The 13886-nt window shown below is 39.2% G+C and overlaps 1 protein-coding gene across 2 annotated transcripts in view; it reads right to left on the minus strand.

The window, feature by feature from the left end:
* Window positions 1–13886, minus strand: part of FASTKD3 (FAST kinase domains 3) — a 692256-nt gene that overhangs the window by 618278 nt on the left and 60092 nt on the right. The gene's annotated exons all lie outside the window — the stretch shown is intronic.

A 13886-nucleotide genomic window follows, 5' to 3' on the forward strand; every position in this document is an offset into this window, starting at 1 on the left:
TGTTATTACCGAAGTTAATGGTATAATTAACAGGCTGAATTTCTTTTTGTATGACTTAAGACAGAGCAGATAGACTATTCTTTCTACACTTATTTTTCTGTAGAGCACCCCCACTATACCACAGATCTATGGATTGCCGAAAGTGCACAGACACCAAGGATCCTCCCTATTGCCCCATAGTTTCAGAAAGGGGATGGCTCACCGAGTCAATGTCGATATGTCGACAAACAACTGAGGTGCATTGGACAAAGTTGATACAGTTTTGAAAGATAGTAAACAGTTTCTAGAGCATTTATACAACTGGGCTAGGGGTAAATCTAGTAATGACATCAAAAAAATGTTGTTTGTTACTCTGGATGTGAAATCACTGTTTACTGTGATACCCAATGAGGATGGGATTGAGCGGGTTAGATGATTCTTGACTAAAGAAGGTGGCTTCTCTAACTAAGGTTAGCATGATCTGTGCCCTGCTAGACCTGATCTTAGAGAATAGTTTGTTTCTCTTTGAGTCAGAATACTTTCTACAAGTTGTAGGGGTAGCAATGGGCACAGCGTGTGCTCAACACGTATGCTAACTTAGTTTTAGCCAATTGGGAGCTTGAATGTGTCTTCAGCAAAGATCTATATAAAACACGTTATGTTTTATAAGCGAATTGTGGAGGACATCTTTTTTGTCTGGGATGGTACTATGGATGAGGTTCAAGCCTTTGTGGACATGCTGGGAGACTTCAACTAATTATTTGTCTTTTTCTCTGCATTACTCTGTTGACATTATTGATTTTTTAGACATTACCGTGAGTAAAGATATAGGTAACATGTCCACTAAAATGTACAGGAAACCATGCAGGAAAAACATCATCTTACATCGTTCTAGTATGCATCCATCCCACGTTACTAGAAACGTAGTTAAAAAAAATCAGGTTCTTGGGTGTATGAGAACGCATACTAATGCTAACTCTTTAGAGCAAGCTTTAAGGGTGTTAAAGGCAGATCTTTTGAAGAGGGGCTATAAGGGCAGTGAGATAGATAAGGAAATTAGAGAACTGAATACATCGGCTGGTGTTAAAGTAAAACCCTACTTCTCTGACAGCTCCTCAAGTATAGTGAGGGACACAGATTGGTCCATCCTGATGACTGATCCCTCTATTAGTGAGCATATAGAACCAGTTCCTAAGTTTTCCTTTAAAAATACCAAGAACTTAAAACAGCGACACTGTTATAAGCACAATGAACCATACAGGCACCTCACTTCCCAGCGTAAGGGCACTCATGCATGACGGTCCTATAAGGCATGCGGTTATATATGGTCTACACACTTGATTATACATCCATTAAGCATGGAACCTATGCATGTCCTTTTATGCAGACTGTTGTACGAAAAATCTGGTCTATATGGCTAAGTGCAATGTATGTGATTCATATTATATAGGGAAGACAAATCGTATGTTTAAGGACAGGATTCTGCAGCATCAGAGTGATATACGAAATAATAAACTAATGAATGCATTAGCGAAACATGTATCTGAAGCTGGTATGAGTCACGCTTTAAGTTCTTGGTACTACAGAAATTAAATGAAAGTTTAAGGGAAGGGGATTTGAGCAAGGACACTGATCTTGTTGAGTTAAAATGGATTGTCACCTTTAAAGCATAAGTGCCACCTGCTTTGAATAGTGCTATTGCTTTAAAGCCTCTCCTAAAGAAGAGAGGCTTGGTACACTGATAAGTGTTAACACCTAACAATTTTAATTGTTTTTAATTAACTGGAAGCTTTTTATATTTAAAGGCCTGTTTTCTCATACTGTTTAAGGTCTAAAGAAGCGAGCAATCGTGAAAGTGCTTACCTGTTTTTATTCGTTTTTATCTATTTTTTGGAATTAAAGTGTTCTTACTCTCAGCATTGGGCATCTTTTCGTTTGCTGAACTTTGTTTTTGGATATCCTAGATTCCACTACGTTGTTCTTGCTGCAGTCATTTACACCTACGTGGACTATGACTGAATCATACTGGTGACTGTGGTGCAGTGATTTGAGTGCATGTGTAACTTGATCCTGGTCCCTAACAGGCAACGGACCATTATTTTCTCCTTGTTTACTTTGGTGAGTGGGGCATCAGTATTTCATACAATGCAGCCCATGATGACAAGAGTCCTGGATAATGTATTTGCTTGCCCTAGGCACCTGGTAGTAGAGGCTCCGGTGGTTGTGGCTTTATGTGCAGTATTAGGTGTCATTTCTGTTGAGTGCCTTCAGGTTTACAGGGGATAATCTTTGAAGGTGGAATGTCTGGGAGGTGTTGGGGTTTTGGAAGATTGCATTTAAGTGCTTCAGCTAAAGTAGGGTTATGTGTGGGGTGCATGCTATATGTGGTGGGTGTTTAGTGTGCCTCAGACAACCAGATTGTTATTATCAGTGTTTGCATGCAACAGTTTTGCCTCCAGAGACATTGTGTATGCAATCTCTTGCATACCGTACTTGTTTCTTTGAGTATTAAATGGTTGTCAGTGAATATTAAGACAAGTTTTAAATTTGTCTTGACATTACTATAGCCACCAAACTGGCTGCAGAGAAACTGGGAAGTGCAGATCCATACTGTCAGGTCCATTACTGGGTGAGCTGCAAATGTGAGGTGCACAAGAGGTTAATAGTAGGCTAAGGGGGTGGTGCTTGAGGGATTAATAATGGGCTGACTAAGGGTGCTTTGGGAGCTACAGACTAGACCAGACTATACAATACTAAATTCAAAGGGCAATGCTTCTCAATGCACAAATTAGCTCTGCACTCACTGGTACAGTTTCAGAGGTGGTTTTATAGGTAACATATCTGCATCCATACAGGGCACTACTAACCACCATTGCACAAAGACCAATGGTACACAAATGCACCAACTTTATACAGGCACGTTGGCAACTAACTTCAAAGCCCTTAAACAACTAACTACACTTACAGCTTTCTTGCATGTTTCCCCAACTCATACAGACCGGACCACCACCTACTGTCACTAGACAGAATACCCCAGTTTTTTTAATGAAAAAAACAGCAAAACATGATGCTAGAGAGTGTAATCCTACCACAAAACAACTTAAAATACCTGGATAAGGCAATTTCAAGTATTAGGTACCTTTAAAATGATAGTGTTGTCATGTCACAGGAAGAGGTTCTCCAGTTCGATTCTCGGCGAGCGCCTTCTGTGCAGAGTCTGCATGTCGTCCATGAGGTCGAATGAGTTTTAAAGACATGCAGTAGGCAAGTGTGTGTTTGTGTCACTTCTGTGAAGATTGGGGCCGGGCTGGCAACTCGACACTGTAAAAACACCACTGCCAATCGATCTGCGGACCGGTGATCCGCTGTGGTGACCCCAAACTGGGAAAAGCCGAAAGAGGTACCTTTAAAATGATTTAAAGTGCAAAAATCAGCAAATAAAGCAAAATAAAGCAGTAGCAGTCTAAAACAGTTACATTGTATTGTTTTGCACTTCGGTTATCTCTTCTTTACCAAAGTTAGAGCAGGATTAACTCAGGATCCTCTTATTGTGTGGCAAGGGTGCCAAGCAGATGGGAACTGTGCTGGAGACAATTTGTATTATTTAAGGTCAATACTGGTTTGCTGGTGGGGATTCAGTATTATGAATCCATGGAAAACAATGAGTGGGAAGTATAATGACAAAAGTAGACCAGAAGTACAGTTCAAAAAGAGAGAGTATAAAAAATTGAATGGCAATTTACAGGGTGCTGGAAAATCAGCATGAGTTGGCATGTGTACAAATAGTGGATAAAGGAAGAAAGGAAGGGTTAAACCAAAACAATGTCAAGCTAAAAAGAAGCAAAGAAGATCATTCTATCTACCCCTGTACACATTGTCATATAAAGTGAACTGACAAGAGGAAATATTCAATTTAGACCAAAGCAACAGAAGTAAAACAAACCAGCTATGATTAATATGCAAAATTGTTTATTTATTTTACAATTGTTGACCGGGCTAGTTTAACTGGATATATGTCCATTTTCAGTAGAGGCCTGGGGAGAGAAGCTCCAATAAAGAGAAAATAGCAACATTCATACAATGAATAGCAAGACTAGAGAAGCAAATTGTTACATATAGTATTGTACTGTACAATAAATAGTGACATATAGTAAGGATATGTCTATATAGTTGATAGCTTGCTAAATGAGTTTATACTGTGTAGATCTTCCCTGTAAAGACTAAATGAAGACAGACTTCAGTGCTTACAAATTATATTTTCTGAGGTCCATGAAAGAAGGTAAACTGAAAACAGCAGTAGTGAGATAAGCACACAGAGAACATGGCAGGATATGAATTAGTCTGGGTTAGTGCAAGAGCATAGTCAGTGAGAATGAAGGTAAACTTTAAGTTGCTTTTTGAAATGTATTGTTGAGGAAAGAGTTGAGAGTTCACTTGGAAGCAAGTTCCAAGTTTTCCCCACGGTGATGGAAAACCGTGAGTCTCCTGCCTTATTGCTGGATTTATGAATGGCTGCTAGTGACTTTGTTGCAGAGCATAGGGCAGTAAGATTTTTGTAGGGGGTGATAAGGCTAGTGAGTACTGGAGTACTGGCGTTGGACAATGCAGCTTTTACCTGTGCTGCAGAAATGGTGGGTATCAGGCTTTCTTCTGGTTGTACCAGAGATGAATCAAAACCACTTAGGCCATTCATCCATCTATCCATCCATCCACAGCCCCTTTTTCCAATTTTTGCAGATGGGGTCGGGGTGTCACTTCACAGTGACAATCATCTTGAGCCAAGATTTACACCGCCAGAGGGCTAGCCACACCAATCGCTCACGCCTATGGCTGACAGAGTGCCCAATCCTGCAAGTCCTTGGAACGTGGGAGGAAACCAGAACACATGCAGGAAACCCACATGCACACAGGGAGGACATGCAAACTCCACACAGAAGGCTCCCCAGCAGAGAATCGAACTGGGGAACCTCATGCTGTGAGCCACCACCACCATCCACTGCACCACCATGCCACCCCAATTGGTAAGTGGAATCAAAACCACTTAGGCCATTCTGACTGGAAAAATAAGTCGACAGATGTTTTCCTTGTTAAGTGAAACTTTCAAATACTAAAACAGATATATCTCCAACATCTTTAATGTAAATTCACTTAGGTTAAGTACATCAACATATGCTGCAAAGCCAGAAGGACTGTAAAAACCTATTTCCTATTGGTATCAAAGGCCTTGATCTGGCCAAGGCCTTTGATACCATTCCTCACTCAGGAATCATAGAGAAACTCATTAAGCTAGGCATCAACCTGTATATCACTAGGTGGGTTGCAAACTGGCTCAAAGATAGAACCCACAATGTAAAAGTAGCTGACTCAAGTCAGACTGCCGACAAGTCACGACTGGAGTCCCACAGGGTTCGGTCCTGGGTCCTCTCCTGTTTGGAATCTACTTCTCTGAAGTCCAGACCAAAACGAAGGGACTCTGGCTGACAAACTTTGCAGATGGCTGCAAGTTGGGAGCTATTATTAACTCCCCAAGTGATGTTGAAATCCTACAGAAAGGCCTCATTGAGACCAATGACTGGTGTCAGAACCATGGCCTTAAGCTCAATGCCAAAATATGTGTCACCATCCCGTTTGGGAAAAGCCCGGTTCCCGTTAATTACCACATCGATGGTAGTCCACTGAATACAGAAGGTATTATAAGAGATCTGGGAACACAGGTTGACAGCAACCTCAATTTTTGACCACACATTGCCACTCTGGTCAGAAAGTCCTTCTATGTGACATATCTCATTACTAATAGTTTTGCATCCAGGAAGAAAGAGGTCATTGTCTCCCTCTACTCTTCCCTCATTATGCCAATCATAGAGTACAATGCCCCATTTGGCATGCAAGTCACTAGACACCTGCAACAACTGGAAGGCCGCAAAAGCACCTCGGAAAGAGGATCCTAGGCCTTAAACACTTGTCCTATATGGACAGACTAAAAAAAAAAAAAAAAACAACTATTCTCTCTGTCTCACATTGCTTACTTAGAGGCTATCTCTGCTTGACTTACAAAGCCATGTCTGACCCAGCTCGGTTAGAAATGCTACATCTAAAGAAATCCCAATCCCTACACACCACACGCTCCGGAGATCTCTACCTCACTACCACAATCAACAGAACATGTTGGAGGGACAGGTTCATAACCCAGAGACTGCCCATGCTATGGAATAGACTTCTCATACATGTCAAGTAGAGCACCTCACTGGCCCTCTTCAAGAGAAATCTTGATGAGTGGATGGGAAATAGAAAATTCACCCCGGGGATCACTCCAGTGGCTCTACTCGACAGAAGCACTGGGAACTAACGTCAGGTGGCACGGTGCCAGGGTAATCCTATGGCCTAGGCTAGGCTTGTAAAGGCTCCAGGGCTATTAGCCTAGTACACACCTATGAACTGCAGGGAAACGGCCACTGACATTTTCTAAAGAAAAACCCAAAAGACCTTTGCATTGCGTTTTCTTCTTGTATAGGCTGAAGACCAAATACATTACAAAGCACTAAAGAAATTAGACAACCAGTACTCCAAATTAGAAACAAAGGTCTAAAGAGGTAAAATGATACATCTAAGTACATACAAGGTATTCCTCCAAGAACTCCTGTTCTACATCATTACTATGTGCTAGCTCAAATGAACATATCCCATTGGTAATCACACTCTACTGAGTAAATCATCATCCACAAATTTCAAAAACATTCTAGGAAAGAAAAGGTTTTAACAGATGGAGTCATATTCAAACAATGTACTATTTTATCATACATATTATAACAGAATCCAGATGTGGGCATGTCAGCATCCAGTCATAACAGTCCCAGTCCACTCCTTCAGCTCTGCCTCCACAATAAACTCTACATGATTGTGAGAAAACATCCACAAAATACATATCTGGTCCAACTATAATGGCTATAATATAACTAAAGACAAGTAATACCACCTGGATAACTTAGTGTCCTAGAAAGGCATAAAGCAAACCAAGACAAGTGTGAATTTTTCTGTGGGGAAGTAAATGGCAAGACAGAGAATGTGTGTGTCTCAAGATAAACTGAAGGCTGTAGTAAAGGCATCAGTTCATTTGAATGTGCTGTATAAGGATGTAGGAAGTACAGCCTCCATGAAAAACAATATATTTTAAGTATGTGTGGTAAATTAAGAGGAATGCTGTGGTGTGTTTTTAGAATACAGGGATTTGGTTAGTATTTTTATTGCATTGGAAATGCAAATGCATGTATGACAGCATGTGTGTAAAGACTTGGTTAGGGTTTTCTTTGGATCACAAATGCAATACTTAACAATTAATCCATGAAAATGCTGTCAGATAAAACTGGTAAATGTACTGCATCTCCACCAACTTCACTTGCCATCTTAACATACTAATTTCTACAAACTCGCACTGTATGCTGGAATGGAAACAGACTGAGAACATGCTTTCAAGGAGATGACAATAATGATCACATCAGACAAAATAACGAGTCAATTTATTCTATCTTTGCCTGTTTTCGTAGCATATGTTGCTTCACCTTATGAAATCTGCACTGCTTTACCATGACAAACCCAGGAAGGTACTGAGAGGCTGAGAGAGCGACAGAGACAGACAAGAGAGAAGCACTGCTGCATTTTTTTGAAGTCAGTGACAAAAAGATGAATGTAACTACACCCACATATGCTGAAAAGTCCTCAGAATAGTCTAGCGAATAAAGAAATTCAACCAGGACGTAAACTAAAATAAGACTTCAATTGATTACACTTCACCAGTTGGTCTTAATGGCTCCCTATTAAAATGTCAGGACTTTGAATGCCAAGTCCCAAAACAGAAAAAAAAAAAAAAAAGACCAAAAATACATGCAAAGAGTGAATACTGGACATCACTCTTCTCCTTTAAACTTCCTTTTATGCACCGGGCAAACCTCTCCACACCCTCCACCTCCCGAATCCCCCTACCTTATACACCAGCTTGCAATCTCTTAAATAAGCCTGGATTTTCTGTCATTCAGTCTCTGCATTTCAGGACTTGTCGAGTCCTGAAATTTCAAATGGTTATTGCCGTTGACCATATTCACAACATGAAATGGGAGTGTCTGCAGAAACTGTAGCCTCTGGTTCCCCATTCCAAGGTGGTACATCCATATAATATGGAACAAAGCTTCACAATGATGTTGGTGGACTGCCATGAACATCATAAGAAAAGCAGGAGAAATCAGAATCTCTCTATTTTTGGGAATTTGCAAACTATGTCAAAGCAATGTAATCGTACCGCAGAGCTTTTCAGGGGCTAGAGTATGTTATTAACTGCAGATGATAAATACTCAAAATGGCATGAAGTAGTCTGTACAGCTGCAGTACCTGAAAAGACAATACCTTTACCAAGGAGAATATCTGAAAAATAAAAAGGGTTGTATAATGGCTTACCCTAGCAAATTATTAATAGCAATATTCCACAATTCACATGAAAGGAACTGAAAACCTTTATGATACAAAATGGAATTAAAATATTTTACTTAATGTTCTTTGCAAGTCAGCTACAAAAGACTGGCTGAAAATGCCATCAATGTAAAACACTCAAGAAACCAAGAAAAACATGAGCCCAAACTGTAAACCCTGGAACACAGGATACACACTTTCCTCTTTCTGTGCCAAAACAATGCAGATACAACCACCAGTTCTATACTAGCAAAGTATTTTGAATAAAAAACATGCATTTCAAATGCAGCTTCATGAAGTCACAAGTACAAAGACAAGTGCATAAAACTCACTTGTAGCATACAAATAAGAACCTTTTTGAAAGTTTTACTGTAGCTCAAAAGGTGTTGACTAGGAACTACAGAAATTACAAAATGACAATTAGGTCAAGTTATTTTGAGATAAGACAAGCTCAGGGAATGTAGAGGGATAACACCCTTACCAGCCCAAGTTCAATTAGGAAATCAGGCAACTGAAGGAGCTGGCGGGGAGGACAGGAGTATCCTGCTACCAGTGCAGCCAGCCACCCACTGTCACAAACCCTTGGAAGAGGGGCAGCAAAGTAAATGTGTGGCATGGGGGGTTGTTAGGCTCGCTATGCCACTGGCTGGTGGCAGCCTTCAGTAAGGGTATGTATAATCATGCATGCCTATGGAGCATGAACTGCTGTGTCCGAGGTGAAATGGATTACACTTCATGGCTGACTGAATGAGTGTCCTCCCTGAACAGCTGTCACCAGACAGTGGATGCATTCCCTGTGCCACAGAACACATAGGCCATGTCTGATAAGGGGAAGCTTGACAGTTGGCAGTCATGGGGGGGCACACAGAACATAAAGATATTTCAAGGTCAAACTTATTATGTTAATATACACACAGAAAACATATAAACCACTTAGTAAACATTTAATAAACAAACAGCCTACTGCTGATAGGCAACAGTCTGAAAGAACTTGATAAGAATACATTTATCACAGAAGTGCTAAATGCCATCTCCTAACCCTTTGGGACAAATAAAAGTCATACCCTAAGTCATAGTTATTATTAAAGGAACCCCCTGTGCTATATGATTGACAATTAATACACTTAGCCAGTACTTTCGTTAACATGCCAAATATGTGTTCACTGATACTGAAACAAAAGTAATTTTTTAAGTGGGTTGCTTATCACATAACACTCAGAAGTGTTCAGATTAATGAAAGTCATGCACAATGCTTCTCTTAGCACTTTCTATCATATAATCAAAGACTGCACACCCTTTCACCATACAGAGCAGCTGACAGCTCCCAGATATTCAGTGGTCCTGCAGTGTTAATGAGTTAAAGAGGGTGGCCTAATGGTTAAGGTGTTTGCCTTACAAACACAAGGTGCAGGGTTTGAGTCTCACAAGGGATAATTGGCTAGGCTTAAAATGGCTCACAAGGGCAGTTAGCCTAGTACTAATCTATGAACCTATGAATCTATGAACCTATAATGAAGTGTATCTCTAACAAATTAATACTCAAACAGCAGTGGGCTGTCTTTCATTTACTTTCCTGAAGGACAAACTAAAGCACCCTATTCAATGACAGCTTCACTATGTGTAAATAGAATAACGACATTTTAGAGGGACTTTTTCACTATCACTATAAAAATAGTTGTAAATTTAATGACAGTGTTTCACACTGGAAGCTTTTCTGTTTTTAATCGCACAGTCTATTGCAAAGTCTATAGAAAATTATTGTAACTACTAATTTCAGACTCTGCCCCCCAGAAACAGGTTTTCCTGGTTACACTGTATGCATGCTGGATATCTTCTACCTCTTAAATTGCAGAAATTGTTTACTTGTCCATGATGAACAAAACAAACTACTTGTGAAATACTTACACCTTTTATGTAAACAGACACAGATTTAATGCAGAGCACTCTCACCACTGTTAGCATTCCTCAAACAAAACTCATGCTTGCTGGAATGTAGTTTAACACTGAAACTCGTGAAACACGGAAGTAGTTTCTCCTGACAGAACAAATATCTATGAATTGACAGAAGCATGACTTTTAACGTTTTCATTAGGTCTATTAGCACTGCAGTCTGATGTCGTCCAGATGTAGCCATATAGCGTTATCTGCCTTTATTATAATTAAGCAATGACTCACTAATTGCTCAGTGTGGGTAGCACTTATACCAGACTAAGCAACTAATTCACAAACAACGTTCATGAGGTAGAAACAGTAATTGGAGGATAGTTAACTTCCTGTAGCATCAGTCTATATCAGTCCCATTACATACCTTCTGTTGATAATACTGGTGTTAACAGTTCACTATCAGCAATATAGAGTTGTAAAAGTACATTTTCATTTATGTCAGTCTTTTTTTTTGCACACTAATTCGAGCTGATAGTAAGACGAAAGATCTTTTGCACATTTTTCTGACACACAATGCATCACAGCTTCTTAAATGTTACAGTGCTTTTCCCTAGAGCTTCTTCTTTGCAACTGATCATTCCCTTGTGAGTACACAGCTGCCTCTACTTCTAGGAGGCCTCATTTTCCTACTACTTGAGTATGATGTACAACCAAACCACTCCAAATTCTTTTCAATGATGTGCTGAAAGTAGTCTTGAAAGGAGTTTGCAAACACTGCAAGAGATGCAGGGAACACTAACAGTTAATTTATACATCTTTGTTGTCTGAAAGTTATGTAGCAGAGGTGAATATTTCCAATAAAGGCTTTACACATACTCCCTACACCAGAACCATACATGACCGAGGTACTATGAAATCTAAGTAAGCCCTGACCCACTTGTGTGTGCATTATAATACAAAGGTAAAGACTGCAAGCACCATTCATTTTAGGACACTTATTACAACACCTGAATAACAAAACATATGACTTTTCACAATTATTTTGATAAAAAAGAATATCACATTCTGTTTTCTCCTAAAATAGTTAGTATTAAACTTGTGTTTTGAAATTGATACATCTGATTTACTTTACCAAAAGGTGAGAAGGTCATTATTTTTGACAATTTTCACATGGCTGAGAGCACACACACAAGCATCACCAACTTTCAAGTGCCCTACAATATCTGAGTACACAAACAGCAATGTAAAACCCTGCACTTATCTCAGCATAGCTATCACCAGTGGATGCTTTTAACTGTGGCACCTCCATGTTAACTCCAAAATATGATCCATATTACAAGTGTTCAAAATAAAATTATTCATATTGCAATGCACAATGAATGCATATTGTAAAGTATAACTATTACCTGGCCCAGACTGTCCTATGCGTGTACCACACACAGTACATCAGTAATGTTTGGCACTATGATGCAACATCATTATAGCAGTCTAGGCGAATTCACAACCACTGGAATCCTATATCTAAAAGATCTGCTTGAAATTTATCATTCTGAGGACTGACATTATTTCAGGTTCAGATTCCAAGGCCTCATTAAAATGATGAGCTTTATATTCAAGAATATTTGAAAGGAAGCCTTGTTGGGAGGAAAACACACACATACAAAAAGAATAAAAAAAAATATTCACAGAAGCAAACCAGAACTCCCAGGTTACAAAACCAAGCTGGTATATGCTACAGCCACACAAAGAAACAGGGGTGACAAGGGGGTTCAAAATAGCACTGCCCAGCAGCGCAAAGCTTAAACTTTATGAGATGAGAAGCACCAACAAGCCTATTACCCTATAAGGACCCTACAAAGGCAGGAAAGATTTTTTTTAAAATAACCTATTTATAGAATGGTAGTCCTTTACGGAATATTCCCAAATGGAAGTTTTCGAAATCAAATAAAATCTGAAACTGTCAGCTTTTAGCAAACTGTTGTTTTGATTACTGATTTTACATATATAAAAACTGAACCTTTAAACTGTGGACATTTTGTGCACTTTTAAGCTGCTTTTCTGGTTGGGTAATACCCAGCTTACACACCCTTGAGGAATTCAGTAATACATCAAATCCTGTGTATGTATATACCTTTTGGACTCTTGTGTGTCTTTAAGTCTCTTTTCATCCCTCTTTAAGTCTGTTCTGTTTGAAAAATATGCTTAATAAAGTTCACTAAGAAAGAACAGTAAAATGTGATACCCACAACACTGAAATAAAAATCATCTCTTAACATTTTATAATAATGTCAGGCATTCCAGACTACTGCTGTTACAGTCTGTCATTTCTTGGTGAATAGTATTATTTTTCAGTGCTGCATTATTTTAATGTACCCCCCCCCCCCCCACAACTATGATAACAAATCACTTTAAAAGAGACAGTTAACTGTATGGAACAGTGTGTTGAGTATACAGTAAAAACTATTTTTATTATTAAACCATCAGTTTGAATAATAATACATTTATATTCAATATACAATAGCTTACACAGTATGTAAGCAGTTCACCAAGTCTTACTTGTACTGAAGTAACTTTCAAAAGTGTTTCCATTCTACCCATACTAATCTGTATCACACAGGATACAATGAAGCTCATAAAAACATTTACTGTGCAGAGTTCAAGAACACTACAATCAAACTGCATGCAGATGTCTAAAGCATCAACTGCAATCGTATGGAAGAAGGAAAACAAATTTAATCCAGCTACAATTATAGCAATTAACCTCTTAGTTGTATGCATCACAGATCATGTTTAACGTAAGGTTCTTAAAATAAAAGACAGACTCTAAAATCATGTGTGGTAGCATACATACTGCCACAGGCTTTACAATGCTAATGGAGCTCAGAGGGCTACCATTAAGGTTGGAGTCCTAAAGGGGAAGACGAGGTAGGCTGCTCCACTGGACCTGAAGATGGCCTGTTTCCTACCACCAGACATTTGTCAGAGGGGGGGGGGGACAGTTGGGCTGACTCGGCAGGAGCAAATGGATCACAGGCTCTTGCCTCATTCCCAGTCCTGACAGCACAGACAGGCTGACTACCTGAAGGTCAAGAATCCTTTGGACAAGTCCAGTGGATGTATGGAATTGGGGGAAGAAGGGTAAAAAAATGACGTTTTTTTTTTCTTTCTTGCACTGTCATTAAAATCACCATTTTGCTTTCACTTACTGTGTGTAAAATGATGGCAATGATTTTATCATTACAAAAATTATTTTAAAAATCCCAATCCATAAGTTTTAGTCCTTTGCAAAAGATCATACATGTATTTACAACAGCACAGCACCTGCAAGCAATAAATTACCTGATACAGTACTGAATAATACAGTAATGCAAAACTGCAAAATGGGAAAGGCACCTTCTGACTGCAGTTCATTCTCAAGCTAAACCAGGTCACAGAAAGAATAGTATTTACTAAACATATCAGTTCTACAGTGAGGACTATAATTAGCATGCAGTAAAACTAGTTAAAAAAGTGATAGGAAAAAACAATGTATGAGAGTCTGCAGTTAGTATGGAATGATGAATCAC

Source organism: Protopterus annectens, chromosome 3.part0 (genome assembly GCF_019279795.1).
Source record: "Protopterus annectens isolate FY-2018-M chromosome 3.part0, PAN1.0, whole genome shotgun sequence".
NCBI classification, from domain to species: domain Eukaryota; kingdom Metazoa; phylum Chordata; order Ceratodontiformes; family Protopteridae; genus Protopterus; species Protopterus annectens.